Source organism: Ovis aries, chromosome 5 (assembly GCF_016772045.2).
Source record: "Ovis aries strain OAR_USU_Benz2616 breed Rambouillet chromosome 5, ARS-UI_Ramb_v3.0, whole genome shotgun sequence".
Taxonomy (NCBI): Eukaryota; Metazoa; Chordata; class Mammalia; order Artiodactyla; family Bovidae; genus Ovis; species Ovis aries.
Genome location: NC_056058.1, coordinates 29,394,142 through 29,415,518, shown reverse-complemented (window position 1 = coordinate 29,415,518; position 21,377 = coordinate 29,394,142). Strand labels below are relative to the sequence as shown.

The 21,377-nt window shown below is 39.1% G+C and overlaps 1 protein-coding gene across 1 annotated transcript in view; it reads left to right on the top strand.

Annotated features, from left to right (window-relative positions):
- Positions 1 to 6,898: 6,898 nt before the first annotated feature.
- Positions 6,899 to 21,377, top strand: part of LOC101111962 (zinc finger protein 474) — a 62,673-nt gene continuing 48,194 nt past the window's right edge. Inside the window, exon 1 of the mRNA XM_004008680.6 lies at positions 6,899 to 7,044. The gene's annotated coding sequence lies outside the window, so the exon portion shown is untranslated. The remainder of the gene's footprint in view (positions 7,045 to 21,377) is intronic.

Below are 21,377 nucleotides of genomic sequence, written 5' to 3'. Positions count from 1 at the left end.
CAGGGAAGACTCAGCTCATCTCTCTGGCCCTGCACTTTCTCTATCTGGTTTTTGAATGGCAGAAGTGATTTCACCCTTAGTCATGTAAGACTGAATGTCTGCCGCCTAACTTGGGCCAGAGGATGTGGAAAAGAGCCTAAGCTTCAAAGCCCGTCAGGCCAGACTTACATTCACATTTTAAAGGTGTCCTCACTTGGCCATAGAAATATGACTCAGCTGCTTAAAATCTCCATGCCTGCTGCTTCATTTGTAATGTAATCCCTTAGTTATGCACCATGAATCTGGAAAGATCCATTAACACCGGCTCTTCTGGAAAGAAAGCATCCTTATTTGAACACATGGAGAGTCTAGAGCACAAGCCTCAACCTCGGCACTATCAACTTTTTGAACTAGATCATTCTTCGCTGTGGAGGGCTGTTGTGTGTTGTAAGATTTTTAGCAGCATCCCTAGCCTGTACCCACTAGATGCTGGTAGCAGCACCCCAAATCCATATGTAACAACCAGTAAATAACTAGACATTGCCAAATGTAGTGTCTCTGGGGGTAGACATTTAGTAATCGCCACAAGTTGAACACTACTGATCCAGACGATTATCTTCCAATCAAGTTTCATTTTGGTTTGTACAGAGTCAGACTAGGGTGGGTGTCTGAACAATACTGTCTTTTTCTGACATTCCCTCCTTTGTGTCTTCAATCCAGCTTCATTAGGAAGCTCGCTAGGGCAGTGGGGACATGGTTGCCTCAAGAGTTCACTTAAGGCTTTCAGAATTCAGGGAGAGCCTTGACAAGACAAACAAACTTGGTCTTGCTGATATTGACCAACTCTTAGGTAAAGCTCTCACGTGTTTTTACTGTAACCAAGTTTCTATCTTGGTGAAGCTCAGCAGGAAAGCAGGGAATAAGGAAAGACAGAAAATTCCAAGAGTCATCTCTCTTCTTTCTTTCATTCTTTCTTTCTAGGATTCAGAATACAGTGCTCCCTGCCAACCAGCTGCCATCTCTCTCCCCAGTCAATCAGACTGGTGACCAACAGCATCCACATCAGAATCTAGAGGCTGTCACTTAGGTTTTGAACTCTGAGTGGATGGATTATATTTATAGTTTTCAGGTCTTGAAGTCAGTCTGAGGAATTTGTACTCTCAATGGGATGGTTGAGAGAGGTGGGAGGGTGGCAGTGTTAAGTGCTTCAAAGTCACTGTGGGTGATGGGAACCAAGGAACCCTTCTAGATGAGTTGATCAGGATGGCACTCATGATGTTCTAAGATGATGCTCCAGTGAGAAAAGAGGGTAGGAACTAGACAATAGGCTAGAGAAAGTGTTTAAAATGAAAGGAGATATGAGGAGAATGGGGGCAGTGGCTTAGACTCCTCTTTATCAAGAAGAAGGTAGGTGCCCACAACATAGATTTGTTTCTTTTAATTAATTTATTTTAATAGAATAATTACTTTACAATATTGTGATGGTTTCTTGCCATATATCAACGTGAATCAGCCACAGGTATACGTTTGTCCCCCCCCCACCGATCCTGAACCCCACTCCCACATCTCTCCCCATCTTATCCCTCTAGGTTGTCCCAGACCACCAGCTTTGGGTGCCCTGCTTTATGTATCAAACTCGCACTGGTCATCTATTTTACATATTGTAATGTATATGTTTCATTGCTATTCTCTCAATGTTTTTAAGACAGAGGACACCTGAGACTCTGACAGTGGAGGGCAAGAAGCCAGAAGAACAGAAGAAATTAGATGAGCTAGAGAGGAGACACCAACCAGGGGAGCAAAATTTCAGAGAGGAAACATGCATCCCCTGGAGACCTGTGGAAAGAGTTAGAGGAATCCCCTTATAATTTACTGTTTTCAATTAAGAGGCTAAGATGCCCTTCATAAAATACACGTGAAAAGGTAAAACATTAGACTGTTATCGACCAGGAACACTCTAATTTAAACCAGCTTCAGAAATCTGTGGGTAATAAACTAATGATTAAGTATTTATTAAACATTTATCATTCACATGCCCTATGGATTTGGACTTCTGCCAGTTCTCTGGAAAGGCAAACTTATTTCAAAATGTTTACATTATATTAAATAGAAAACTTTGAATATTAATCTGGACTTAACATCTTGTAACTTCTTGTCATCTTCAGCCAAACTGGCCACTGTTATCTCTCATAACAAAAAAGGTGTGTGCCCAGTTTAGTGGGTGAATGTTGACTGAGTGCCTGCAATTCGAAGTACTGTGTTTCAGACCTGGCTTGGTGGCTGTTGGGAAGAAGGTGGAGTAGCAGGGTGGGGAGCTGAGCCAGGACTCCTGGAGGGCCAGAGCTGTGATGAGTCCTCCAGACTCACAGCTAGAATCTCAGGCCCTTGAAACAAGGAGGTTTTACAGCACAGTATATACAAAATATTTTATTATTGGTGGAATACTAGATATCAATGTTGAAGAAATATCCTCTGCCCTTAGGAAAGGGGATCAAAAGAAAGAAACCCTTCTCTTTGCCCTGCCAATGTTTTCACTGTGTCAGAGATAAAGCAGGGGAGTCCTTTGACTAATTTTTTATTGGAGTCTGAATTTCAATCTGTGGCCCATAAACAAATAACTTAATGTCCTCAGCTTAGATGCCTCATCAATTTAAAATAGACCAATAATATCTTCTTGCTTGGAGACAGTTGGCTGAGCTGGATGCTATTTTACAGCCCACTTGAGCTCTAAGAGTTCTAGTTCTCTGAGAAACCACTCAGATGCATAGAAAATATGGTGTGTTTATTGCCCCTTTTCAAACAAGTCCTTTTTTCTCTTGAGCACAGTTAGGGGCAATTTATTGTGCTTCTTAGTTCTGGTAATTTAGGAAGGGTTTCCATGGTTTCCGTGGTCTCCTGGTCAGTTTTTCTGTGCATCAGCCTGCTGATAGATTATCTGAGGCCAACACTGTCAGCTCTTTGGATGAATGTCTCCCAGGCATGTATTCCCCCAAGGGGCAGTAAAAATTGGCTTGGAGGGTGATGTAATCTTAGATAATACGTTGGTTTGTAGGCCACCAAAGGGCTGCAATACATAATCAGATATAAGGCATATCTATGGTATTAAAATGTGATGGTGATGAAATCCAGGAGAATTAGGAAAAAAATATATAAAAATATTTGGAAAGTGAAAGTGTTAGTCACTCAGTCTTGTCTGACTTTTATGACCCCATGGACTGTAGCCTGCCAGGCTCCTCTGTCCATGGAACTCTCCAGGCAAGAATACTGGAGTGGGTAGCCATTCCCTTTTCTGGGGAATCTTTCCAACCCAGTGATCGAACCCAGGTCTCCCACAATGTGGCAGATTCTTTACCATCTGAGCCACCAAGAAAGCCAAAAATACTTGGAGGGGGAGCAATAATAATAATAAATTTCCAAAGTGTTGAGAAATACTGCCCTGGGCAAAGAGTCCTGAGGGAGGGTAGGGTTATCAGATCTGTTGGGTTAGGATACCATCACATACACCACATTTTTAAATTTTTTTTTTAAGTTTTCAAAGTCTATATTTAAAGTCTATCTTCCCCCTTTCTTTCTAATCTACTACAGGACAAATTTTGCAATGGTTTAAATTTAGACATTTTCAAATTTACTTTACATAAAGACTTTTCTTGTGACAAAAGCCACATCTTGAAAAATGACTGTCTCTTTTGAGGTCAGACTGTTCTGTGTGGCCATCTAGCAGAGAGGCTGTGCAGGAGGCAGAGGAAGGAGAGCTGCTGAGTAAGAGAAAGACACACATTTCAATCCCAGATTTGCTTTGGGTTAGCCTTGCAATTAGGGGAAAGCCCAGGAAAGCCTGGAAGCCCAGTTTCCTCATCTGTTAAAAAAAAAAAAAAAGGCTGCCAATGCCTCCTGCTGCAGCGTTCTTGAAGGTTTTGAGACAACTGATGTCGGGTGGTTTGGTGCTGGCTGTTTCTGAGTTAAGCAGTAAGGCAAGGGGTAGAAGAAGACAGACAGTAACTGGCTAGAAGAGGACATGATGCCCAGTTTACCTATTTTGTGAAACTTCACAAACATCCTGTTTGAGTTCTTGCTGCTGCTGTTAAAAAAAAAAAAAAAAAATTCTTCCACACAGCATGTGGCCCTTGCCCAATTTAAATAAACTCAAAAGGACTATCAGTAACTTTCAGAGTTAAGATTTGGGCTTTGCATCAATCAAGAGACAGTCAGAGATACCAGCAAGGAACGTTTCTCTTCGTCTATAAAATCACCGTGATTTATCCTTTTAATGAAAAAAAAAAAAGTGGGGGCGGCTTACGGAGGCACAACAGCTGTGGTTTTATGAGGGGAAAGTAATCCAGAATTCCTTGTGGTGGGGCTGTTGCCACAAGGGGTCAGTTCTGGATTATTGGTAGAGGTTGGCATCATCCTACAGCGACACGAACTTGACTGTACGTCAATAGCTTGAAATAACTTGCAGTTGTTTTAGGCGAGGAAAGCTCAAGCAATACCTGACTTGACTAGCTCTGTTTAAATAAGGGCTTCAGTATTATTGATCTGAGGTCGACTTGAATGTCTGGAGTGGGAACAGGAGAAGGATAACACCATTATCTTTAAGCTTGCACTGGTTTCTGGTTGCCCACTTAGCACATGTGAGCAGTTTAACTGTCGCCATGAATCAAGGGCTTCCCCCACTCCCAAGGTTATAAATAGAGATGGATAAGTATTTTGGATTTATCAGCCTCCAAGTATTCTTCAGATGTTTTGGGTTCAACCAAACAGAATACATTGTGCTGAGCACACTCTCCCTTGATTTTTTGAGGACTGTGTATGATTTATGGGAAATGGAATCCATATGTTTCTGCTTCATTTACACTTAAATCATCAAAAGATTGTGTTGTAATGCTGTGTGGTGTCCAAGATAGCTTTTGAGCTTGATTTTTAAAAAAATAAGCTGCTTCAGAGTTTTTGTTCCTTTAAAAGTTAGAGAGGGAAAAGAGAAAGAGAGATACCCAGGAAGGCCTATTTAGCCAAGATGAAATAAATTTGAACACCAGGAAGTTCAATTTAAGCTGAAACTACAAAACCGAAGAATTTCAAGTGGGCCCAGAACTGGGGAGAATACGAAGGTTCCTCTCCAGTCACTTTCCGAAGCATCTCCAACGAATGCAGAAAAGCAGCTGGCCACTCAGCAGCCCCACTAAGGGAAGGGAGGGCTGTGACTGCACTGTCAGTGACCCAGCTAACTCATGTGCCCACTGCCACAGAGCTGTTGTTCTCGGGCCTCCTGAGAGCAGTCCCTCCCGTCCAGATAAAGAACTCTTTGCCCTATTTTAGCATGGAAATATCTGCTCTCCTGGTGTTTTCCCGGGGTTGTCCTGTCGCATGCCAGCATTTCCTATTTGTTCTTCTGCCATCTGGCTCAAATAGCTGGCCACTGGACTGAATACTGTGTGTGCACTTGGGGTGGTGTTTACTTATTGGGCTAAATGAGAAATATCTCATTTAGCTCACAATAGGGCCAAGAAGGCATGCAGTTTGTATAAAGTAAGAAATATGTTAACTAGGGACCTACAAGTTTGTAAGAAGCCAAATGTAAGACTAAGTTTTCTTTCCCCATCTCAATAATTTAGTCACTGTCATAGCAGCTGTTTAGTTTTTTTAGGTATGCTTTATCATCTACGTATGGTATCTTTTGAACGGTATTGGGAGAAAAGCATCCAAATATGTGATAGTATAATTGAGATATCTTAAAGTCTCTGTCGAGGACATATCTGCTCCTCTCTAGAGCATTATCTAGTGTTAGAATATGAAACTTCATTATCCAGTGAGGTCTTTAGACTGTGTGGTCTGAAGTTATTTCAACAGAATTAATAGTCCTGTGAATTGCCTGTATATCCCAATTCAGTTATCTGGGGGTGAAGAGTAGGATTTTGGAATCTAGAAGGTTAGAATTTTCTCCCTAATTCCTAGCCCTAAGGAACATTTAATAAACTGTTTCTTAAGTTCATCATCCAGTGATAACTGCTGTTAACATCCTAGTATATGTTCTTTAAGCACATGTATGTAGACGTGTGTGCATACACACATACACAGAGTTTAATGATCATATTTATTCTGCTTTGTAGCTTCTCTTTTTCATTTAGAACCATATTATGGACTTTTTCCTAGGTTAGTAAATGGCAACCCACTCCAGTATTCTTGCCTAGAGAATCCCAGTGACAGGCGAGCCCGGTGGGCTGCCGTCTATGGGATCGCACAGAGTCGGACACGACTGAAGTGACTTAGCAGCAGCAGCAGCAGTAAACTGTTACACCTTTGAGTTTTTAATATTTACAGAATTAGAAAATAATAATTTCTCAGAATTGTACCATGATTAGCTTAATATCTCAGAGTATCTTTAAATGTAGGGTTTTAAAAAATATTTTAGAGACATTTTTAAATGTTGACCTTAGTTTTTAGCAATGGTTTCTATATCTTAAGACACATTAGAAAATAATTATCTTCTACCTCTTGCATTTTTGTTATATTTCAGACCAACACACCCTTTGAGAACCATGGAGAATATCCATTTCCTTTTAGACGAGGTCAAGGTCTCCTATTCTTAAACATTCTAGAAAAGATCAGTAGAATAATTGGTAATTTTTTTTTTCTTCTTTAGGAAAAAAGAAATGTTTCTCCATTCCATTGCCAAGAATGGCCTAAATCAGTCTGCATCCCTTTTTGTGATGCTTAGTCCACTGGTAAAACTCCCAAAGTCAACTTCAAAGAAAGCTGAGGTCCATACCTATTTTTCCATCTGTTTCTGAGTTTCTTCTCCCCTTGTTTTGGAGTTTCCAATCTGTTACTATAGAGCTCAGTCCTGTTCGTTTTGTTGACAGGTTGCCAGGATACATCCAGGCGACAAAGGCAGGGGTTCCTGCTCCCGGCAGCCAGCCTCACCTCCTAAAAGAATTCCTGCAAGAGGGGATGTGAATTCTGGAGCTCCCAGCTATTCTTCTCCTGATTCCACCATCTACCCCACCAAGGGATTCAGCAAGCCACGACAAAAGCCGAAATAGAAAAATAAAGAACGAGTATTTCAAGGTGAGGCTCCCAGAAGGTGTGTTCTTTCTCTGTTGTCTGGTCGCTAATCAGTCTCAAATCTTACCTTTCAACTAGCAATAATGACCTTAATGTCTTCCACTTCCTTCTCACCACTATGTATTGATATTTGCTTGCTATAGAAAAGGAATCCAAAGAAAAGTAATCCATTCTTAAGTTAAAAAAATAACCCTCAAAAAAAAAAAAATAACCCTCAAGTACTACTAAACAAATGAACAAATACGGTTTTACTTCACTGGATGATTTTGGCAATAATGTGAACTATGAATTAAATGTTTTAATTACTAAAAGAATCAAATTCCACTTAAGGGGGTGATGTTTAAAATTTTCTTCAAAGAAAAGTTGATAAAATATATTTTTAACATTTATCAGAATTATATCGCTCAGAACGTTTCCTCACAGGCCTTCCAGTCAATCCCCCTTCCATAGGCAACCACAGTTCTTATTTCTATTACTATGAGAATAATTTGGCTGTTCATGAGTTCTATATGAGTAGAATCATTCAGTGTATATTCTTGTATCTGACTTCGTTGGCTCAGAAGAATGTTTCTGAGACTGTTCCTGTTGCTATGTATATAAGCAGTTCAATTCCTTGTATAGATGAGTATTATAGCATTATGGAATTATTACACAGCTGTTTATTTTCTTATTAATTGATATTTGGTTTGTTTCCAGGTTGGGGCTCCTATGACTAAAGCTGCTCTAAACATTCTTGCACAAGTCTTTTGGTGGACATGTGTTTTCATTTATCTTGGGTTCAGACCTAGGACTAAAATTGATGGATGATAGGGTAGATGTATGCTTAACTTTATAAGGAACATGAAATGATATGGCATTGTGGTTATAATTTGTATTTCCTTCATGACTAAAAATTAGTTAAGCATTTTTTTTTCTAATTTTATTTTTTTTTTTACTTTACAATACTGTATTGGTTTTGCCATACATCAACTAGTTAAGCATTTTTACACGAGCTTGTTAGAGATTTGTATCTGTTTTTTGTTAAGTATCTATTCATATTTCTTGTCCCGTTTAAGTGTTTTTTCTTTTTATATCATCTTCATTGATATATAATTCACATACAATAAAATGCACTCATTTTAAGTACACAGTTTAATGAGTTTTGGTGAATGATTTTATCCATTTTACCACCAGTGATAAAATATAAGAACATGTCCATTAACCTTTGTAGTTCATTCTCTGCCCACCCAGCCACAAAGTCATCACTGATCTACTTTCTGTCGCCTACAGATTAGCTTTACCTGTTTAGAATTTTATATAAATGAAATAATTCATATATTCTCTTTTGCAAGAGAATATATTTGGCATAATATTTTTTGAAAGAGATCTATGTCATTGTGTGTGATTTGTTCATTGTTATTGTGGAGTAATATTCTATTATATGAAAGCATCATAGATGGTGTATCCATTCACCTGTTAATGTGTGTTTATGTCATTTGTAATTATTTAGGAATATATATCCATTTTGTCAGGTAGATATAGATTTGACTTTATGAGAAACTGCCCAAAGGTTCTACAGAGTGATTGTAATATTTCATACTCCCATCAGGCATATATGAGAGTTTCTGTTCTTTTCACATCGTAACACTTGGTATTGACAATTTAAAAATGTTTAGCCATTCTAATAACAGGAAAATGCAAATTAAGTTTTTTAGTTTAATTTACAATTTTTCATGAGCTTATTGATATTTTATACATTTTCTGTTGTGAACAGTCTAGTCAAAGCTTTTGCCCGTCTTTGGCAACCCATGATGGGTTGCTTGCCACATAGGTGTTAAATATATATGCATTGCAAAAAATTCTTCCCAATCTGTGGCTTATCTTTTAGTTTTCTTAATGACATTTTTTAAAGGATAGATGTTTCTAATTTACATGAAGTAAAATTTTAAATTCTTTTATGTTTAGTGCCATTTGGTTTCTTTGTCTAAGAAACCTTACACATATTGAGATCATAAAGCATTTCCCTATACTTTCTTCTAGAAGCTTTATAGTTTTAGTTTTTATATGTAGTTCTGTGATTCACCTTGAGTTCATTTCTGCGTTTGGTGACAGTAGATGGTTGATACTAATTTCTCTGCTACATGAATCCAGTTGTTCCACCATTATTTGTTTAAAATATTTTCCTATCTTTATTGAATTATCTTGGCGTCTTTGTCAATATGAATTGACCACATATGTGAATCGACCATTTATTTCTGGATTCTATTCCATTACATCAATCTAAACAAAACCTGATAGGATTATAGTTGCACTGATGTCTCTGTTGGCATCATTAATTTTTAATAAGCCAGTTATCTTGGCTTGTGTGTATGAGTGTTCATCGCTCAGTCGTGTCCAACTTCAAAACAGATATACAGGTTGAGTGCTTCCATAACCGTTTGCCAGTGGAACCATGCATAAGAGTTTAAATCAGGTTGGGCATTCTGTCTTTTATGTTTTCCAAATCTCCTCCTAGACAGTAATCTGATCTTAAGCTATTCTGTGGTAAGCAAAAACCAAAAATATATGGTTATAAATTTAATCAAGACTGATAATCCCAGTAAAAGGGATGCATTTTTCAAACCCATTTATACAAAATGTGGCTTGAACTTAATTTTCATTCATTCATTCATTCATTCAATAATTTATTGTCTACTGTTTTTCAGACACTGTTCTAGACAAGGAAAGAGGGGAGGAAAATATTTCTTTGTTCATAATTTCTACAAGGAAACAATGCTTATAATCTCTACTCTCTTGCCTATTTAACAGCACATATCTCACAATTACAGAGGAAAAACCTGTGCCTGATAAAATAAACATTGGATAGAATGTTTTTATGCATTCCTATGAATTTACAGAAAATTGTCAGCACTCAGAAGTTTACTAAAGAAAAATACTTCCTCAGGCTTTTCAAGTTTGCTATCCCTGTCATAAAACATCCATTTCTTTTAAGCCCAAGAATGTAAACTATCCCTTCTGTCCATTTGAATTTTCCAACCTGTTTTAGAAGTTGAATCTTATCTATTATTTCTAAGAGAAATGTGTTCAGAAACTGGAGTTTAATATGACCATTTCTTCTCTGGATTTATATAATTTAAATGAATATTGTTTTATTCTAATATTATTATTTTAAAAAATTTCCCCAAACTTCCTGGTAAACGAAACATTTTTAGGAGTTTTGCAGTTCAAGAGATAAGTTGTAAGTGGTGAAGAATGTGAGCAATTCCAGAGCACCCTTCCTGAGGCAGCAGAGGAGATTCCTGTGGAGTCTTAAAGACGTAGAGAAACCTTTTCTAAATCACAGTGTACAAGTACAGCAGGATGCACACATAGTGTTGGAGCAACAGGAAGGGAAATGTGAAGGAGGCACATTGTTAGCAGCTTAAAAGTGATGACAACTGCAAATAGAATGTCCGGAGTACAGTGCAACCAAACACTTATTTCAGAGAATTCTAAAGGAAGGCCCGTGGAGTTCTCGCAAACAAAACTTGGTAGGATTGTGGTTGTACCAAGTGCTATTTTGTAAATTCACATTGATGAATAATTGGATGTTTCGCTGTTAAAATGGAGTTTTCTCGTTTGTGTGCTCTAATTCAGAGGTTAGGAAACTTTTCCTATAAATGGCCATATAATAAATAATTTAGACCTTATAGTCTGTCTGCTCTGCAGTGGTAAGACAAAAGCAATCAAAACAAATACACCAATAAACAAGCATGGCTCTGTTCCAGTAAAACCTTATTTACAAAAAATAAATAAAAAGATGGACAGCTGGCCAGGTTTGACCAGGGAGCCCTAGATTGTCAACCCTTGTTCTAATCTTCAAGGAATTCTAATGATATACTTTGCAAAATTGCATATTGACGTATAAAGAACTGTGGCCTTGAAACTGTTCTTCCTCTGAGTGCCCGGTACTGTGGGGCTATCGTCAAAGAAAATAGGACTTCCAAGGAGAATTAAGCTTTGAAAGTCATCTGCATTCAGAATGCATGTGGTCAAAAGAAACAATATATGAATAAGCTCAGTTAAGGAAAACCTAGCTTTGTTTCTCCTTCAGTTTTCTTCCTAGTCCTACGGCACCCAATGCATGTGTCTACCTAGTCATAAAGCCACCTCGGATGTGCTTGCCTAGCTCTATTCCTGGGAGGAGCTTTGTGCCATAGATGCAGGTGGCTCATTTCTTGTTGAATAGTCTTTACCATGAGGTTTAGGGCTTGGTTCAGTACACAGTGCTTGGCTGGATTCTCATTTCTATTGGATTTGGTATACAGGCAATCCTGCCTCCAGATCCTTGGGCAGTTGGGTCCAGGACTTCCTGTTGAAACCAAAATCTGTGGCTCCTCAAGTCTCTTATACAAAATGGTATAGTATTTGCCTATGACCTACACACATTCTCCAGTATACTTTTAAATCCTCTCTGGATTGCTCGTAATACCTAATACAAAGTAAATGCTATGTAAATAGTTGCCAGTGTATGGCAAATTCGAGTTACGTTTTTCTAGAACTTTCTGGACTTTCAAAAAATATTTTTGATCTGATGTTGGTTGATTCTGCAGATTCAAAATCTGAAGATACAAGTGACTGACTATAGTGACACTTCTAAGTCCAGAATGAAAATTCCTTTAAAAAGTTATTGAAATATAGTTGATTTACAACATTGTGCTTGTTTCAGGTATACAGTAAAGTGATTCAATTATGCACATCTTCCTTCTTTTATAGTTTCTTTACCCTTATAGGTTATTACAGAATATTGAGTAGCGTTCCCTGTGCTATACAGTACATCCTTGTTGGTTATATATTTTATAAATAGTATATTAGCCCAAAGCTCCTGATTTATTCCTCCCCCAGTCCTCACATTTCCCCTATGGTAACCGTAAGTTTGTTTTCAAAATCTGTGACCCTGTTTTATAAATAAGTTCATTGGTATCGTTTTTAACAATTAGATTCCACATATGAATGGTATCATATGATATTTGTCCTTTTTTGTCTGTCACTTAGTATTACACTCTCTAGGTTTGTTCACGTTGCTGCAAATGGCATTGTTTCGTTCTTTTTTATGACTGGATAATATTCCATTGTATATATGCATCACATCTTCTTTATCCATTCATCTGTTGATACACATTTATTAATAGATTGCTTGCATGTCTTGGCTATTGTTAATAGTGCTGCTATGAACATTGGGGTGGAAGTATCTTTTCAAAGCATTGTTTTCTCCAGATGTATACCCAGGAGTGGGATTGACAAATCATACGGTGGTTCTGGTTTTAGTTTTTAAGAACCCTCCACACTGTTCTCCATAGTGGTTGTACCAGTTTACATTCCCATCAACAGAGTGTGTGGGTTCCCTCCACACCCTCTCCAGCATTTATTGTTTGTAGACTTTTTGATGATAGCCATTCTGATCAGTGTGAGGTGATAGCTCACTGCAGGTTTAACTTGCATTTCTCCTATAATTAGTAATGTTGAGCATCCTTTCATGTGCTTTTCTGGCCACCTGTATGTCTTCTTTAGAGAAATTTATATTTAGATCAGCCCTTCTGTGATTAGATTGTTTGTTTTATTAATATTGAGCTGCATGAGCTATTTGTATATTTTGGAGATTAATCCCTTGTCATTCGCTTTCTTTGCAAATATTTTCTCCCATTCTGTTGGTTGTCTTTTCATTTTGTTTATGGTTTCTTTTGCTGTACAAAAGCTTTTAAGTTTCATTAGGCCTTGTTTGTTTACTTTTTTAAAATTTTCATTACTCTAGGAGTTAGATCCAAAAAGATTGCTGCAAAATACTAATCCCTTCAGTTAGTATTATTAGAAAGATTAAACAAGGGTTAGATGCTCAGATATCCCTAATACTTGAGAAAATACCACAAGAGTAGCTTTTAATCCTTTCTCTACAAAAGTCCTTTTCTGTTTTTATTCTTCTGTTTAATTAATGGGCTTGATTTTTGTTTTCAAAATCTGTTTAAAATCCAGCTAATCTTACTCGGCTCATTCAACATGCAGCAGTTTTGTGTCAGTGCCTGCAATGGGCTCGGCACTGGACTAGTTGCTTGGGATGTGACTATGCAAAGAGCAAATAAGATCCTAATGTTCGTGGAGGTTACATTCAAGTAAAGGAAACCCATACCGCACATGTAAACAAACAAACGATGATAATATATGCTATAAGAGCTGTGCAGAAAATAAATAGCACTGTCATAACTGCACGTAACTATGATAGTGGTGGTGGCAGTGGTACACATGTACGTGTGTGTGTTCATGTGCCTGTATGATGTGCATACATGGGTATGTTCATGTGTATGTGCATGTGTGCACATGCGTCTGTGTAGGTGCATGAGTGTCTCTGTGCCTGTGTGTGTTTCTGTGTGTGTGTGTGTGTGTGTGTGTGTGTGTGTGTTTTAGGAAGAGACAAAGAAATTACTTGAGAAAGGGTAGTCAGGAAGGGTCTGTCTATTGGAGTTGACATTTCAACAGAAATCTGGAAAATAAAATAAGAAAGCTACCCAAAGAGCTGGGGGGAGATTCTAGGCAGTAGCAAGAGCATGTGCAAAGCTCCTTTTCAATCTCTCCCCTAACCTGGAGCAAGAATGCTGCTCCTGCTAGGTCGCTTCTGTCATGTCCGACTCTGTGCGACCCCATAGACGGCTGCCCACCAAGCTCCCCCGTCCCTGGGATTCTCCAGGCAAGAACACTGGAGTGGGTTGCCATTTCCTTCTCTACTGCATGAAAGTGGAAACTGAAAAGTGAAAGTGAAGTCGTTCAGTCGTGTCCAATTCTTCGTGACCCCATGGACTGCAGCCCACCAGGCTCCTCCATCCATGGGATTTTCCAGGCAAGAGTACTGGAGTGGGTTGCCTTTGCCTTCTCCAGAGCAAGAATGAGTTTGGTTTATTTGAGGAACCAAGGGGTGAACAAGGATGCAACACAGTACAGATAGGAGAGAGTTAAGGGAGCCCAAAGCAGAGGCTTAGGGAGGCACAGGGGCTTCCCTGGTGGCTCAGAGGGTAAAGCATCTGTCTGCAATGCAGGAGACCCAGGTTCAATCCCTGGGTTGGGAAGATCCTCTGGAGAAGGAAATGGCAGCCCACTCCAGTATTCTTGCCTGGAAAATCCCATGGACGGCAGAGCCCGGTAGGCTACTGTCCATGGGGTTGCAAAGAGTCGGACACGACTGAGCAACTTCATTTAGGTTATAGAAGTTCATGCGTTTGGCCTTTATTTTGAGAATAGCACCACAACCATGGTGCGTTTAGTCAGGGGAGGTTGAGGATTTGTTTTATAACTTTAGTAGGTGACTATGTCTGCTCTGAAAAAGAAGGATTAGACGGTAGGAGTGATTTTTCTCCTGCTGTGCCTGAAAGAGCATGTGGACAGCAAGGTGCATCCATTTACCTGCAAGGCAGTAAACTTGAGAGAGTGCGCAAAGCATCCAAATGGGATAACTGGCTATATTAGAGACAGAGGCGAAGAATGTTTGTATGTGAATTAATATAGGATCATGAGGTTATCCAGCATCGCTAGAAGCACGGAGACAGGAGTGAAAGAATAGGGAAAGGAGAGATACTAACACACACAGAAACAGAGGACAGGAGAGGAGAAAGTGAGCAGAAAGAAAATATAAGGTGACTGGTGCAAAATGAGATGTTTACTTTTCTGTGGAATTATTAAAAGGCACTTATATGGGGATAAAAAAAAATGCTAAATCTATTTTTAGAGTATCCATGCTTGATTGTTCAGTCGTGTCCAACTCTTTGCGACGCCGTGGACTGTAGCCCTCAAGGCTCCTCTATCCAGGCAAGAATACTGGATTGGGTTGCCATGCCCTCCTCCAGGGTATCTTCCCGACCCAGAGATTGAACCCAGGTCTCACGCATTGCAGATGAATATTTAGAGTGTCTACTAGTTCCTTTTACCTTTTCTCTTGTTCTCCTTTCCCAACCTCGCATCTCCCATACAAGCCCACAAGAAGATCAAGAAGTTAGTTGGAGAGCTGGGGCAAAGGAAGGTTTCCTCATGATCATTTCCCCTCCCTTCACCACTAGGAGGCCCTCTCCCAGGTCAAAAGATGTGGTCAAAGGTTATCTCAGTAAAATTACTGTGAAATGTACAAAGTGAAAGTAGTGAGGAATGGAAATAGAAGAAACCCATGGTTGGAGAAAGACTCAGAATTCAATGTTTAGCCAACTGTTGTTCTTATTAGTATCATCTGACCTAGTTACAATCCAGCACATCATTACCAATTAACGTGCTACATGGACTGGAATCCTGGCACGGATTCATTGTCAAGTGAAGATTATGACAAGGGTTATCAGACTGTTCTCTTCACCTAGAAGGGATATGAAGGAAAATGTATAGAGGGGGATGTGTGTATGTGTGTGTGAGCAGTTAGAAAGAGAATGCTCAAAGTAGTTATGATAAATACAGCTAATAAGATTCCAGCCTCTTGCCAAGTGTATATATTCACTGAAAGGATGGAAATACATATATTTAGTTTGTGAAAAATTATTTATATTGTAGCTCTTTTCAAAATGTGTAGTAAGAAATTAGTTTTTACATTATTTGAATCACTTTGTGGCATTTCCTCTCAAAAATACCAAATGATTGTACAATATTAAAATAATGATAAATCTTGGACTGCTCTATCTGTTCAGTTCCAAGTGAACCATAGTATATATGAAACACATGGCATTTCAGTCAGCAAAAATTAAGACCACATTTTCCTCTTCAGTTAGCCTCTTTCCTGTGTCGAATACTGAGTCAAGTGGAGTTTAATTAGTTTAGCTGTTGGGGTGTTTATGAGTAACAAAAAGTTTCCAAATAAACTTTTCAACAGAGACTCCCAGGAAAAACTTACTGATAAGTAGCGCAAGAACACTGTTCTAGCTGTAATTACTGAAATGGACACTATCCATTGTGTGTCTAAATAAAACAGGTAATGTGATTCACCAACAATTTAATAACTTTTAGTGTTAGTCTTAATTTTGTGACTGGAATGTTATAATTAACCAATAGAGAAAAATCTGTAGTCTGAAATTGTGTCATCCTTCCACATGATATTTACAAAACAGATTTAAAATCTATACATTTTCAAATACTGATTTCATAATGTCTTGAGATATTTCAGCCTATTTTATCTTCGCACATAATTGTGGTATTATAAGATTCAAAAAATCAGAAAAGTGAAAAACTATGAACAAACAACTACAACAGTTAAGTGGAAGCTTCAGGAGGCTACAGGGAGAAAAGAACAATGAAACAGAAAAGGTAAAACCAAGAAATTTATAAAGCCCACTGAAAGCAAATAAGGACTAAGTGCATCTCATCTGTACCTTTCCACCCTAGGGTCCAGGATAATAACACACCCTAGGAATGGTCCATCTGTCCTATATGAAGATAGTATTTAGAATCATATAATGCAAATAATGTCACCATAATAGTGTAGTAGTTGCATCCATGAAGGAAAGGCTAAGACTATCACTGAAGCCTTGGTATTATTGAGAATCTAATTGTTTTTTTCAAAAAAACCTTCTCACTTAGGTAAAAAGTTATGCCTCTGGTTCTTTAAGTGACTAGAATAGGAGTCTTTTTATTAAAAGTGATACACAATCCTTTTTTTCTAATTTATTTTTAATTGGAGGATAATTGCTTTACAATGTCGTGTTGGTTTCTGCTGTACAACAATGTGAATCAGCCATAAGTATACATACATCCCCACCTACCTTGAACCTCCCTCCCACCTCCACCCCATCCCACCCCTTTAGGTTGTCACAGAGCACCAGACTGTACTTCCTGTGTTATATGCAACTTCCCACTAGCTGTCAGTTTTACAACCCACTCCAATACTCTTGCCTGGAAAATCCCATGGATGGAGGAGCCTGGTAGGCTGCAGTCGGGCGCAACTGAGCGACTTCACTTTCACTTTTCACTTTCATGCATTGGAGAAGGAAATGGCAACCCACTCCAGTGTTCTTGCCTGCAGAATCCCAGGGACAGGGGAGCATGGTGGGCTGCTGTCTATGGGGTGGCACAGAGTCGGACACGACTGAAGCGACTTAGCAGCAGCAGCAGCATATTTCATTGCTGCTCTCTCAATTCATCCCACCTTCTTCTTCCCTCACTGTATCCACAAGTCAGTTCTCTATGTCTGCGTCTCTATTCCTGCCCTGCAAATAGGTTCATCAGTACCATCTTTCTAGATTCTGTATGTCGTATTCTTAGTCACTCAGTCATGTCTGACTCTTTGTGATCCCATGGACTGTAATCTGCCAGGCTTCTCTATCCATGGCGATTCTCCAGGCAGAAATACTGGGTTGCCATGCCTTCCTCCAGGGGATCTTCACAGCCCAAGGATTGAACCCAGGTTTCCCTCATTGCAGGCTGATTATTTACCATCTGAGCCACCAGGTAAATCCCTAGATTCTATGCTGCTGCTGCTGCTGCTAAGTTGCTTCAGTCGTGTCCGACTCTGTGCGACCCCATAGATGGCAGCCCACCAGGCTCCTCCGTCCCTGGGATTCTCCAGGCAAGAACACTGGAGTGGGTTGCCATTTCCTTCTCCAATGCATGAGAGTGAAAACTGAAAGTGAAGTCACTGAGTCGTGTCCAACTCTCAGCGACCCCATGGACTACAGCCTACCAGGCTCCTCCATCCATGGGATTTTCCAGGCAAGAGTACTGGAGTGGGGTGCCATTGCCTTCTCCCTAGATTCTATATATATGTGTTAATATACAATATTTGTTTATCTTTTTTCTGACTTATAATATTTCACTCTGTATAACAGGCTGTAGATTTGCCCACCTCAGTTCAACTGACTCAGATTCACAACACACAATCCTAACTGGTATATAGATGAAGTAAATGTATTGTAGTAGTCTGTTAGTTAACTCATAGATGGAAGGATCGGATTATTTAAAAATATGTCTAACTGTGGTTGTGGTAATGGGAACTCAAAAATTATATCACAAAATATCTGTTCTAGGCTCTTCTGCCAGAGGCAGAATTCTGGGCTGAATGAATTATTAAATAAATCCAACTCCACCCAGGCCTTCTTAGTGGACTCAAGTGTACTTAGACAGGGCATTTATTATAAGGCTACATGTGCATGGAAACACAGGGGACTCAAACAACCAGGCCTCACGAAGGGCAAGAACTACCTGTTCCAGAGAAATTCCTAGCCAAAGAGTTGAGTGGGTTCTGTTCTCCAGGCCAAACACCAAAATAATTAGTAGGTAATTTTTATAAAAGCTTCAGAATTATAGAGGAAAGTCAAAAGAGTTTCTCAACCAAGTTCTGTTTTATTTCTGCTGATTATTCAGCATTAACAGTCAGATAATATCCCCATTGGCTTTTCAGCCCTATCAGTTCAGTTCAGTTCAGTCGCTCAGTTGTGTGACTCTTTGCAACCCCATGAACCACAGCACGCCAAGCCTCCCTGTCCATCATCAACTGCCGAAGTCTACTGAAACCCATGTCCATTGAGTCAGTGATGCCATCCAACCATCTCATCCTCTGTCGTCCCCTTCTCCTCCTGCCCTCAATCTTTTCAACCATCAGGGTATTTTCAAATGAGTTAGCTCTTTGCGTCAGGTGGCCAAAGTATTGGAGCTTCAGCTTCAACATCAGTCCTTCCAATGAACACCCAGGACTGATCTCCTTTAAGATGGACTGGTTGGATCTCCTTGCAGTCCAAGGGACTCTCAAGACTCTTCTCCAACACAACAGTTCAAAAGCATCAATTCTTCAGTGCTCAGCTTTCTTCACAGTCCAACTCTCACATCCATACATGACCACTGGAAAAACCATAGCCTTGACTAGACGGACCTTTGTTGACAAAGTAATGTCTCTGCTTTTTAATATGCTATCTAGGTTGGTCATAACTTTCCTTCCAAGGAGTAACCGTCTTCTAATTTCATGGCTGCAATCACCCTACAGCCCTATACTAGGCCTCTATTCAGCCCTATAGTAGGCCTCTTTCTGAGTAGAACTAAAGCCTCACCCTGTTTTCCTTTTTAGGAGAGATGAAGAAAGAGCCCTATCCACAGTCAAACTCTGCAACCCTGACTGGTCACTACTTTCCCACTTGTGAGATGGCCTGCTTTCTCGTTATACTTTAGTCATATCTGAACATAATCTCTCATTTCTTCTTTGGGATATTGTGACAGAGGATTCTTCCATTCTCCAGTAGAATTATCATAAAGTTCCAGGAGTACACATATTTTCCAGACATACTGCAAGACATAAAGACTAAAGAATATCGTACGTCTTCTGCACTCAGGTGGCAGTGGCAGCCCCTCACAGTTGCTCACCTGAGTGATCCGTCATTAGCCTGTTCCCGTGCTCTACCCTGTTTCACCCACAGTCATTCCATCTCCTCCTTTTCGTCTTTATTTTAATCTTTAAAAATTGAAATGTAGTTGATTTACAGTTGTATTACAATAGTTGTGTTAATTTCAGGTGTGCAGCAAGGTGATTTGTGTGTGTGTGTGTGTGTTAATACATACATGTATTCTTTTTCAGATACTTTTCCATTATAGTTATTATGAGACATTGAATATAGTTTCCTATGCCATACAGTATATCCTTATTGTTTATTTTATATAGAGTAGTATGTATCTGTTAATCCCAGATTCCTACTTTATCTGCCACTCCCCTCCCCCTATTTTTCCCTTTGGTAACCATAAGTTTGTTTTCTATATCTGTGGATCTCTTTCTGTTTTGTAAAGTTTCATTTGTATCATTTTTAAAGATTCCATATATAAGTTACATCATATGATATTTGTCTTTATCTGACTTACTCTACTTTGTATGGTAATCTCTAGGTCCATCCATGTTGCTATAAATGACATTATTTCATTTTTTTTGACTGATATTCCATTGTATATATAGTCCACATCTTCTTTATCCATTCATCTGTCCATGGACATTTCGGTTGCTTGCTATTGTAAATATTGCTGCTGTGAACATTGGGGTGCATATATCTTTTCATATTAGAGTTTTCTCTGGGTATATGCTCGGGACTGGTATTGCAGGATCATTCATGTGTGTGTGATAAGGTGCTTCAATTGTGTCCAACTCTTTACAACCCTCTGGACCATAGCTCATCAGGTTCCTCTGTCCACGGGATTCTCCAGGCAAGAAAACTGGAGGGGGTTGCCATTGTCTTCCCCAGGGGATCTTTCTGACCCAAGGATAGAACCCATGTCTCCTGCATTGGCAGGATCTGTAAAGGCAGATTCTTTGCCACTGGTGCCAGCTGGGAAGCCCATTGCAGGATCATATGTAACTCTATTTTTATTTTGTTAGAGATCCTCCATACTGTTCTCCACAGTGGATGTGCTAGTTTATATCCCTACCAACAGTGTAGGAGGGTTCCCCTTTCTCTACATGCTCTTCAGCTTTTATTATTTGTAGTCTTTTTGATGATGGCCATTCTTACTGGTGTGAGGTGCTATCTCCCTGTAGTTTTGAGTTACATTTCTCTAGCAATTACTGATGTAGAGCACCTTTTCATGTAACTTTTGGCATCTGTATATGTCTTCTTTAGAGAAACATTTAGCTCTTCTACATATTCTTCTTAAGCATAATTTATTTTCTGTGATGTTTCATGCTTCTGTTCTCCAGCTTCACAACTCTTTCTTATTTTCTTTTCTGCCTTAGCAGCCATTGCTGTTATCCTTCCCCAGAGACTAACTGTGATTAAATCAGTTCATCTGTTCATGTCCAGCCATGTCATAGACTACTGCTGATGAGCCTATGATGGATAGGTTTGTCCAGTGCCCAAGCTCTGATACAATCAGCTTGGGGATTGGGAGTTGAATAATATGCTACAGAACATGACTACCCAGGGCCATTGGTCCAGAGGAGAAGGGGCAGGTTTCTTTAGCAGGGGCTATCAGTATGACAAGCACTATAATTGAAATATTTCATACTGCTTTGATCTGATAACTTTAGAAAATGTAGTCATATTTCTCAAAATTTTTCAGTATTTTTTTTTTCCTTTTTAGGACTACAGGTTGGAATGTCTTTTAATGAAATATGAATAAAATGTCCTTTGAATTAGCAACATAATAAAAACTTAGGACTTCCTCAGACTATTTTTAAACAGGAAGAATAATTTTAAAAATCTATAGTCACCTAATTACATTTTTAAGCCTGCAGTGTTATTATTGAAAATATGGGAAAGAAGACCTATTAAAACCATATAGTAACAATTATGATATCATATTTGTCCCCTACCAGACTCGGTGCTAAGCATTTTATCTTACTTTTAATCCTCACAATAATTCTGCAAGGTAGCAATCATTCCTCCAAAATGTAAGTG